We start from the raw sequence: 12095 nt of genomic DNA, 5'->3' as shown, positions 1-12095 counted from the left end.
GTGTGGTAATAAGGGGCTATAGTGGGTGAATAGAGATGATTGTTGGTTGGATAGTGGTTATTGTGGGTATAGTGGGATGATAGGGACTGTTGTGTTGTGACATTGGGGCTATAGTAGGTGACAGGGGTTGTAGTGCGGTGACATGGGCTATAGTAGTGGAAAAGAGTCTGTAGTGGGAGAATAGAGACTATTGTACAGTAGATAGTGGGTATAGTCAGGTGACAGGGCTGTAGTGGTGTGACAGGTGCTTAAGTGGTTTGACAAAAGCTATACTGGAGTGACAGGGACTGTAGTGAGGTGGCATGGGCTGTGGGACAAGATGGGTTTTCTGGTGGTCCAGAAGGAGATGTAGCATGTTTGCACCCTGTGGATGCACACAGCTGCTTCCGGCCGGTGCCAGGAAATATATAAGAGCATTGCAATAGTAAACCATGGCAACAATCCAATACAGTAGAGGCGAGGGAGAGACTGTTTAGTGCCAGCCCTGCAGGTGCCAAAAATGGAAATTATCCTATCGGCCTTAGCCACACAGCAGGAGAATGGGTGATAATGCCACCCTCCTACTGCCTGCTGATGGCCTTTGCAGCAATTTTATAAAGGCATTAGAGAGGCCCAGGGGGCCCAGTCTGCCCCTGGATGGGTAACTCTTTTCAGGTATGGTGTGATCTTTTATGTGTTTCTGGGTCTTTTGGTTACATCTAAATATATTGTATATGTTATCTATACATTTCTTTATTATTATTATTATTATTTATTATTCTATTATTTATATAGCGCCAGCAAATTCCATAGCGCTGTACAATGGGTATGCTATGTAAATATTATACTTGCCTATATGCTCAAGATCATTAAGTAAGGTGGTAACTAATGACCGTCTTCTGTCTATAATACGACTAAGTACAGGTTAGTGGTTATGGTGCCAGGAGTGCCCTTCTGCCCTCCCACTGCCTGCCTCCTCACAACCAAAAGCTTTCTTCAATTAATTTAGCCTGGCTGTGCAGGGCTTAGATCATTGGCTGGGTTAAACCAACTCACGCTCAAAGCCAATAAGCTAGCCTAATTGCACTGCAATTTGTTGTCTTAAGAACAATAAATTTCCCTGGATATACATTACAGTGATTGCATATTAAATGTAAAATTACATTTATCAATATACACCGATAGGATGGTGGTGAACTCTGGCTCTACAGCATCGGCATCTGTACTGTCTCAGGCTGGTGGTCTATCCATGATCTGCATACCAATGGAACTCATCATTACAACTTTGGTGGACAGAGATATATATCACCATGCAGATGTAAATCTGCCTTTAGTCACAGTGCAAATTGATTTGTTTTACCTTTTGTCATACTTTGGGGGCGTTGGGAGTTTAAATATACTGAAATGCTGAACTTTGTCTTTACAGAATGATTTCTTATTGCTTCACCCATACATTCACCATTCCAAAAATAGATGTGTTACTCATTAATCATATACTTCAAGCTGTGGCAATGTAAAAATGCTAACTGATTTGTAATGTGGGGTGTTATACTTTCCATTGCAGCAGTATTCAAATTATTTAGCAGATACACTTTGTAGGGATATAAACATGTATCAGGGACCCTATAGTTTCTAAAAACACCATCTAAACCCCTTCCCCTCCTTGCCCCCTAAATATAGTAAATTCTTACCTTTATTCCAGTCTGCTGGTGCTGGCTCTGCCCCCTGACCTGCCTGCTTGACTGACATCATCAGAAGTGTTGATCTGAGCCAATCACAATGCTTTCCCATAGGAAAGCATTGGATTGGTTGAGCTTGTCTAGGAGGCAGATCAGGGGCAGAGCCAGCACAAGCCAAACACAGACCTGGCCAATTAGCATCTCTTCCTATATATGCATTGAATCAATGCATCTCTATGAGGAAAGCTCAGTGTATCCATGCAGAGGTTGGAGACACTGATTGTCAGTGCTGCACAATATGCAGCACTGTCCCAGGAAGCACCTCTAGGAGCCATCTGAGTATTGGCCAGTGGAGATACCCAGAGGCTGTAATTTAAACACTTCCTTTCTCTGAAAAAAAAACTGTGTTTACTGCAAAAAGCCAGAAGGCACTGATTATACTAACCAGAAGAAATACAATAAGCTGTAGTTGTTCTGGTGACTATAGTGTCCCTTAAATATGAGACTATTCATTCGAATGAAATTCCGATCCAAACAAAAAGTACCGAATTTCGTCCTAAAATGAATAGACAATACTCATTCTGTTAGGACGAAATTTGGTTGTTTCGCCGGCACCCTGTCTAAATGATAGGATGCTCAGGAAAAGTGAAAGGAGGCATCGCGAGATCACGGAGGAGAAGTGAGTATTGTGGGAAAGTTTCTTTGACCACAGGAAATTGAGTGGGCTTAAGCTCCTCCTTGGGTCAAACATGGTTAAGCTTAGGAAAAATACAAAAGACGAAGTAGTCCCTACTTTGGCTTATGTTTTAAACAAAACAAGATCAAATATGAAAAAAAGAACAGATCCTTAGAGGGAAGAGAAGAGGAAGCGATTGGGGAAAGGTAACATGACAGTGCCGCTTTAAAAGTTTAATATAATCCCCATGGGCTTCTACAACATTTGTTCAGGATGCCTTAATCACAGTAAAATATATTGTAAAATCAAAACTTGATCCAATGTTGCAAAAATAGACTTGCCATTAGCTGTCAGTATGTGCTACATTTCAAGATTACAGAATATTGCATAATGCAATAAATTATGATTCTTAAACTCATTTATTGAAGCAGACTCATTACATTTTTCTGGGCAAAGTTTTATGATATACTCAGTCAGCAGACAGAGTATTTGGCAGATTAGATTGGTAGTAACACCTCTTGCTTACCCTATTCAAGGGTAAGGTCCTGCAATATTTGAGGAGCTTGGAAATGCATGCGCAATAGCCTCCAAATGAAATGGCTTCTTCAATCCAGTGCACCGAAATGCATCTCCGGGACGTCACTAGATATTTTATACTATTTTATTTATTTGTTAATTCTTAATAAAGTATATACTTTTAACATTTTTACTTTTATTTGCTACTCATTAACCATCACAGTTCCTGCATCTCTAAAGAGGGTGGTATGGTCCTTAACCGTACCTGGCTGTTCTAATGAGCCAATGTATAGGCTCCAGGCCTATACCTGAACTCATCACCATACATAAGGAAATCTGCGACTACTCGTCGAGTAGAAAGGGGAAGGTCGCCTAATCGGACCTACTGACATATATTACCAGGGCTAGGTTATAGCTCTGCAGCATGTGAGTTCCCCATTATTTTGTTTGTTTACTACATGTGCGTGTGTGTATATATATATATATATATATATATATTTTAAGGGGCACTACACTATTTTTGCTATTTTTATTTGTCTTAAAGGTATATACATTACGATATTGTAAAAGAGACAGAAGTGAATTTTAAGTATAAATATTTTCTACCTCACAGAGTGAAACACACATTGACTATCACAGTTAAGCACTCCGCTGTATTTGGTATACAAATATTTGCTTTTCGCCTCAACCCCAGGTAGTGCTACAATGCCTCTAGATGCCTCCATATTTAGTGTTGCCCTTTAATGAGGGAGAAATGCACTCCAATGGTTCCGTGATTAAGATGGAAGCTGTGCTAAAAGTAGCACCCTCCTAGCCCTATGTAGACATTCGCTGCTAGAAAGCACTGCTTTTTCTTATTGTATATACAGTATTATATAATATATATCAATCTTGAGAATTAGAGACTTGGTCTTATGCAAATCTGTAATCTTCAACTAGTATCAAGCAAAGTGTCTGCAGTAAGTTGTACAGAAATCTCTAGAAAGGTAGAGGTATTACATATGGCAAATATGATAGAACATGACACCATGTAAAAAAAAAGAAATGCCCAATGCGCACATTTAGCCTAATCGAGGCTCCTCAGGGGTCAGATTAGGGTTTGATAAAAGCGAAATTGATTATTCTCCCGCACTTGATATAATAAGTGACAGCTACTCTTTCTAGCAGGATCTATCTAAATAGAATATGAAGAGTGCTACAAAGGGGAACGTTCCTTCACAGATCTTCTTTAAGAGTGCCTTTCCCCTATCCTCCCTTTTACAGCTTCATATTAATATAGTAGTCTATATCTAGTATATAGATATGTATATGTAGCATAACTATGTAGTTTTAGTGGAGGACAGCTGTTCTTTCACGCGTGAGAGAAACAGACAGGATACCTTCAGAAATTCAGCAAACAAACGACATTCAATTGTAATGATTTTTTATCTATTTGTATTTTAATGTGCTATTGCTATAAGTCAGCTTGGACTATGCCTTTAAAATACCCACTGTAAAGTGCTGCGAAATTTGTTGGCGCTATATAAATAACAACATAATAATAATATTAATAATGCACATACAGTGATTTTCAATGTGGACTTATTTGATTTTTGTGCGTTCACATCCTGAGTTCTTATGTATACATTGTATGCTTTTGGTTCCCATGGTCTTCTGATGTATTTTACTGACTTGAGTTACTTGTCTAGATAGCTATTCATGCACTGGCTAGAGCAGTATTGGAACAGTTTAAGTGATGTCATCCATTCGGACACTGATATGCCGGCTATTAATGCAGTGGGGTAGCGTCATGGGATAGGATTGCCCAGTTTGGGGATATTTTCCCAATCAGGAGCATTTGAATCATTAAGCAGGGGAGAGACCAAAAGGCTCGGTGGGTTTGTTAGAATACAACCACAAAGCTGAATTAATGGCAATCCTGGAATAATGGCAAATATTTATTCATCTCAAAATGTTCAACTGAATGTAAAATTCTTCCCTATGATAAATGATATAATTATTGCCTATGAATATGTGCACATAAAGTGAACTTTAAACTTTACTTGCTGACACAGATTTCAAAATGATAGGATGAAGGCTATCCACTTATCTTATCTTATGATGAAATGATAACTTCTACAAACATTGGAACAGATCACATGACCAGCTTCGTGTTGTACAGTATAAAAGGGAAGGATTTAGCTGGGGCAATGCCAGTCTGTCTTTGAAAGCAAAATTGACTTTTCACAGTCCTGCAGGAGCAACATTCACCTGAAGTCTGTTTGGTAAGTACATAAAACAAGTCAGGATTTATGTACTAAGAAATAAGGAATACACTCCAAATTGTTTTGTTTGTACATGCATGGACTGGCTATTGGGCAAATGGGGCAAATGCCCAGTGGGCAAAGCCAGATTTACCCTTTAGAGCCAGATTTAAGGCCAGTTTCCTATATAAAAAACCTCTGCGTCTACATCAGCAATGCACGTGTATATTGCATATAAACAGGCAGCGTTATACACTAAAGCAGGGCTTCCGAAAGGGTAGATCCCCAGATGTTGTAGAACTACAACTCCCATGATGCTGTGCATTCTTCTAGAATGGCAAAGCATCAAAGAAGCTGTAGTTGTAAAACATCTGGGGATCTACCTATTTGGCACCCTTGCACTAAAGTGTAATTTTTGCTAAACCAAATTGAATTAAAAGTGACTTAAATTTAAAATATTGCTGCTTAGGAGAATTCTTCTGATTTGGTTATTTTGGTCTAGGATTTGAAATTTGCTTTGAAATTACTTTGAATTCCTGTCAATTCCTACTTTAGTGATGACCCTGATAGTGCTAGTGTGAAGGTATGTGTATAAATTTGTTAGTTTGTTTAGCTTTGTTAAAATTGATGTCAGCTTATCACTAAAGTGTGTATTAATTGAAATTCAAAGTGAATTGCAACTTTTAGATCAAAATCGGCAAATTAGAAAGTGGGCTTTGTATTTTGTTTAGCTCTTTTGGCCTCTGATATTAAATTCAGTTTGAATTCCAAACAGTTCACACATTAGTAAATAAAGAGGGATTAGAGGCATAGAGGTAGAAGACTATCTACATTAGGAAGTTCACCTGCAGTCAAGATACATAGCTGAGACTACAACCTTTTTGATCACCAACTGTTTTTGTTAATTTTTTTTTATTTACAATTCCTCTTCGCCCCATCCAACGTCATCCCTGCACTCATATAGCTTAATGGACATACAGATTCCTACCACCACGACCACTTTAATTCACTGAAGTGGTCATAGTGGTTGCAGTAACCCTTTAAAAGCCACAATATCTCCATTGTCCTCAAAAGTGCTCTATAGACACTGCATTATAATGTCAAGTACTCCACTCTACACAACGCTGTAGACAGATGCAGCATTTTAAACAGAAATTATTATAATTAATAATGGTCTTGTCAGAAATTTACTGTGCTGTGACACACAGAGACTACTAAATACACACAGGCTGCTGAATATATACACACACTGCTGAATAGACACACAGAGACTACTAAATACACACGTACTGCTGAATACACACACACACACAGCTGAGTACACACATACAGACTGCTGAATACACGCACATACACACACACTGCTGAATACACACACAGATACTGCTAAATGCACACAAACTGCTGAATACACACAGACTGCTGAATAGACACATACTGCTGAATACACCTAGACTGCAGTGAGGGTGCAGGGTATGTGTGTGTGTGTGAAAGAGAGGTGGTGTGTGAGGGGTGCTGTGTGTGGGAGGGGTGCTGTGTGTGTGGAGGGGGGGGGGGGGGCAGGGAGCAAATGTTTAAAACATTTTTTTTTTTAACTAATAATAAATATCTATTTAAAAAATATTTATGTCCCCCCCACCCTTCTTCTTACCTTTGGGGAAGGTGGGAGGAACACTGCCAGCCCTGGTAGTCCGGTGAGTAGTGACCTATAGCCTGCAGCTCCTCTGGCTGCAGGCTGTCTTCACTCCCGCGTGCAGAATGCTGTGTGGTGCGTTGCAGATCGCTCCTCCTGCCTCCCAGGTCCCTCCTGCCCTCTCTCTCCCACTAACGAAGGGCCTTTATGCCAGTGAGGAAGATCTTTGATCTCCCCACCGGCCCGAGAGGGCCCACAGGAAGAAAACTGGTCCGGGAGGGGAGATTGATCTCCCCTGTCAACCGTGCACACTGGGCAGCAGAGACACTACATTGTCCAGGAATGAGGGTGCCTGGGACCCGGGACAGACTTTCAAAATGCGGGACTGTCCCGGGCGATCCGGAACACGTGGGCACCCTACCCCCTACAGAATTTGTTTGCTCCAAACCTTCCTTTTCTGCCTTAAATCCCCGTACGCAGGGTTGTCTCCCCCAAATTCAATACCCCAGAGCTGTGTGCCAAACCCCATGCCCCAGTGTTGTGTTTGCCTTCAATTCCCCTGAACCAAAGTTGTGTCTTCACCAAAGTTATATATAACTCCAGACTCCCTGCCCATAGTTGTGTCTGTTCTAAATCCCCTCCCTCGCACTGCTTACATCTCTATCACAGCTGCCTTGTCACTTCTGTTGTAGCATATCCCATGCAACTTCAAAATATATGATTATTATTATTTATTATTATATGTTTCATTTAGTCGGTAGTTTATACTTTACCCCAGGAATTAGACTGTTTATTTTTATTTATTTATTCATTATTTCATTCATAATTATCTGGTGGGGCGCTGCCACAAGTGCCCCTATGGACGCGCCTCCGCTGTCCGCAACAAACTTTATGCAGTCACAGTGGTACGAAGGCATGTATTTTATCAGGAAAAAAAAATCTTTATACTACAAATAAAATTTTACTTCTTAAATTAAATTTCTATATAATTCAGTCTTTTATAGTCATTGTTTTTATGAATTATTATTAAATTATAAGTCTAGGCTTTATAGACACTGCAGTGTGCTGTAGTTGTTATGATGCCAGGAGTCCCCTGATGCCATCCAACGAGTAAGAATTAACCCATTCTTGAACTTGTCTGGGTCTCTAAGGCCTGGAATCCGTGCCCTCTTCATTGATATACCTAAAGTGGACATTCCTTTACTGCGTTAATTGTATCTGTTTTATACCTATTTGGACAGAACTGTGAAGGATGGGAGCCTATGTCCCTCCATCTTGTCTCACTACGCTAGTTTACTTATTGTGTACATGCAGCAGATAGCAAAGTCAGCATGTTCTCCCAAAGAATGTGTGTTACAGGATGTACTTCTGTAGAACCTTGGGAACCCTACCAAGAGATAACGCTAAGAGGGTGTATGAGTGGTCACAGGAATACTATATGAAACTAGTTAGAAATGCTTTTTGGCATAAAGCTTTCTTTGTCTAAATACCCTTGCTCTCTGTCAGGATCGGGACAGGGATCCAACACGCAGAGTACAAAGAGTGGAAAGGTACGTATACCGGGCCTTAGAATGGCCGGACTAACGTACCGAGAGTAATAGAGAATAGTCAGAGACAAGCCGAGGTCGAGGGAACGAGAAGACAGATAAGCGAGAGACAAGCCGGGTCAAGGGATAACAGAGATAAGCAGGGTAGTACAACAAGCCGAGTCAAAACCAAAAGAGCAAACTAGAATACCAGAGCACTGAGTGACTAGACAAGCTAGAACCACGACAGGGCAATGAGCTGAAGTGAGAAGTAAGCTTAAATACCCTGGCTCCGGATGGTAGACACGCCTCTGACAAGTACCGATTGGATATCGGACACTTGAGTGACAGGTCGCTCGTGATAGCGTCATGACGTCACGTATTGAGCGTACCGCTAGAAAAGGACGTGGATTCCTCGCGGTCGGTGTTTAAGTGACTGGATGAACCGCGAGGAACGAAGGAAACAGCTCGTTTGGACGGATAAACTACTAAGTCTCTACCTCTTTTAGAGGTAGAGACCTCAGGTACCCTGACAGTACCCCCCCTCTCAGATACGCCCACCGGGCGGAAGGAACCGGGACGAGATGGAAAGCGGAGGTGAAATGCTCTGCGAAGGCGAGAAGCATGAACGTCCTCCTGAGGTACCCAACTCCTCTCCTCAGGACCATATCCCCTCCAGTTAACCAGATATTGCAATTTTCCCCTTGAAATTCTGGAATCAATGATGGAGCTGACCTCGTACTCCTCCCGACCCTCCACCTGAACAGGACGAGGTGAGGAAACCTTAGAGGAGAATTTGTTGCAAATAAGAGGTTTCAACAAGGAGACATGAAAAGAGTTAGGAATGCGTAAGGCAGGTGGCAGAGCAAGGCGATACGCAACCGGGTTGATACGAGTGAGAACCCTGTAAGGACCTATGTAGCGAGGAGCAAATTTCATAGATGGAACTTTTAGGCGAATATTCTTAGTGCTCAGCCACACCCTATCCCCAGGAACAAAGACCGGAGCCGCTCTTCTATGCTTGTCAGCGTGTCTCTTGAACAACGAGGAATTATGTAACAGAATTTGCCGAGTCTGATCCCATAATTTCTTCAGGTTGGCGACATGATCATCAACCGACGGTATCCCCTGAGAAGAGGAAACCGAAGGAAAAATTGAAGGATGAAAGCCATAGTTCATGAAGAAAGGGCTAGAGCGAGTTGAATCACAAACAAGGTTATTGTGTGCGAACTCCGCCCAAGGAATCAAACCGACCCAATCGTCCTGGTGTTCGGAAACAAAGCAACGTAGATACTGCTCGATCTTTTGATTGGTGCGTTCAGCAGCTCCATTAGACTGAGGGTGATAGGCAGAGGAGAAGTTCAATTTGATTCCCATTTGAGAACAAAAGGATCTCCAGAAACGTGAGACAAATTGAGAACCTCTATCAGAAACAATCTCCGAAGGAATCCCATGTAGGCGAAAAACTTCTCTCGCAAAAATCTCTGCCAATTCAGGAGAAGTCGGAAGTTTAGGTAATGGCACGAAATGGGCCATCTTTGTAAATCTATCCACCACCGTGAGAATAACAGTCTGTCTCTTGGAAGCAGGTAAATCTACGATAAAGTCGATGGACAAACAGGACCAAGGTTTCTCAGGAATGTCCAAGGGGTGTAACAGACCACAAGGAGATGTATGAGGTTGTTTAGTCTTGGCACAAGTCTCACAAGCTGCGACGAACTCCTCAATATCTTTTCGTAGTGAAGACCACCAGAAATCCTTGGATATCAGAGAGTATGTCTTGCGAATACCAGGATGACCAGCTACTTTACTTTCGTGAAAACATTGTAAGAGCTCCAGTTGGAGTTCAGGAGGGACAAAGTTTCTTCCCTCAGGAGTGTTTCCGGGTGCCAGATGTTGTGACTTCAAGATCTGGTCAAGTAGCGGAGAATGGATCTTGAGACTGGTATTAGCAATAATATTGCATTTGGGTACAATGGAGGACAAAAGTGGTTCAACTGAAGCAGAAGGCTCATATTGGCGAGATAGCGCATCGGCTTTAGAATTTTTTGACCCAGGTCTGTAAGTCAGAACGTAATTGAAATGGGTAAGAAATAACGACCAACGAGCCTGCCTGGAGGACAAACGCTTGGCCTCTCCGATATAAGACAAATTTTTGTGGTCCGTTAGAATGGTAACAGGATGTAATGTACCTTCCAATAAATGTCTCCACTCTTTCAAAGCCTTGATAACCGCTAGTAATTCTCTGTCACCAATGTCATATCTGCTCTCTGTACCAGACAATTTTTTAGAGAAAAATCCACATGGATGTAATGGTTTATCAACACCCAACCTTTGAGATAGGACAGCACCTAAACCAGTCTCTGATGCGTCTACCTCAAGTAGAAAAGGCAGGGAAGTGTCGGGGTGAACTAAAATTGGAGCGGAAGCGAAAAGCTCCTTGAGAGTTTTGAACGCAAGAAGAGCTTCAGTAGTCCAATTCTTAGTATCAGCCCCCTGTTTGGTCATATTGGTGATAGGTGCGATAATTGAAGAATAACCCTTAATAAAGCGCCTATAATAATTAGAAAAACCAATAAATCTCTGTACGGCTTTAAGACCTTTGGGTAAAGGCCACTCTAGAATGGACTGGAGCTTATCCGGATCCATCTTAAATCCCTCCCCCGAGATCACATAGCCGAGAAAGGTTACCTGGGTTTGATCAAAGCTACATTTCTCCAACTTGCAGTACAAGCCATGCTGAAGAAGCTTGTGCAAAACCCTCCTGACTTGCTTGTGATGAGTCTCAATCTCACTAGAATGTATGAGTATATCATCTAAGTATACAATGACGCAATCTTGCTGAAATTCCCTAAGAACCTCATTTATCAGATCCTGGAATACAGCTGGTGCATTGCATAACCCAAAAGGCATGACTGTATATTCATAGTGGCCATATCGAGTATTGAATGCCGTCATCCACTCATGTCCCTGCTGAATTCTCACCAAGTTATATGCCCCTCTGAGATCTAACTTGGTGAAAATTGTAGAGCCCTTCAAACGATCGAAGAGTTCGGTGATCAAGGGAATCGGGTAGGCATTTTTAATGGTTATCTTATTTAGGCCTCGATAATCAATACAAGGTCTTAAAGAACCATCCTTCTTTTTAACAAAAAAAAATCCAGCCCCGGCAGGAGAGGAGGACCTCCTAATGAATCCCTTGTCTAAATTTTCGTGAATATACTCCTCTAGAACTGAGTTCTCTTTCGTAGATAACGGGTATACATGACCTCTGGGCGGCATGGTACCAGGGAGTAGGTTAATTTTGCAATCAAAGGACCTGTGTGGGGGTAAGGTATCGGCTTTCTTTTTGTCAAACACTGCCTTTAAATCTAGATACTGAGACGGAATTTGTGTCTCTGTAGGATTGTCAGAGTTAGTCGAGGTGTTGGTTAAGCAAAGAGGTGAGACCTTCCGCAAGCATTTCTCTTGACAATTCTGTCCCCATGAAACTATCTCCCCTGACTCCCAATTAATAATAGGGTTATGTCTCCTCAACCAGGAGTACCCCAGGACTATGGGAATAGACGGAGAAGAAATGAGCAGTAAGGATATGTCCTCTCTATGTAGGATGCCAGCAGTTAAGTTAATCGGTATGGTCTCACGGAAAATGACAGGCTCAAGTAACGGTCTACCATCGATGGCCTCAACAGCCAGTGGTGTCTCTTTTAACTGGGATGGAATAGCATGCTTGGCAGCAAAACCCTGATCTATAAAGCTCTCAGCAGCTCCAGAATCGATTAGTGCCATAGTCTTGACTACTCCCTTTTCCCACTTTAAAGAAACGGGTAACAGAAGCCTGAA

At 41.7% G+C, this 12095-nt stretch overlaps 1 protein-coding gene across 1 annotated transcript in view; it reads left to right on the top strand.

Moving 5' to 3' along the window:
* Window positions 1-5042: 5042 nt before the first annotated feature.
* SCD (stearoyl-CoA desaturase) overlaps window positions 5043-12095 on the top strand; it is a 50004-nt gene continuing 42951 nt past the window's right edge. Inside the window, exon 1 of the mRNA XM_063434910.1 lies at window positions 5043-5114. The gene's annotated coding sequence lies outside the window, so the exon portion shown is untranslated. The remainder of the gene's footprint in view (window positions 5115-12095) is intronic.

The sequence above is a fragment of the Pelobates fuscus genome, chromosome 10, assembly GCF_036172605.1.
Source record: "Pelobates fuscus isolate aPelFus1 chromosome 10, aPelFus1.pri, whole genome shotgun sequence".
NCBI classification, from domain to species: domain Eukaryota; kingdom Metazoa; phylum Chordata; class Amphibia; order Anura; family Pelobatidae; genus Pelobates; species Pelobates fuscus.
The sequence above is the reverse complement of the archived record's forward strand: the minus strand, read 5'-3'. Positions and strand labels throughout refer to the sequence as shown.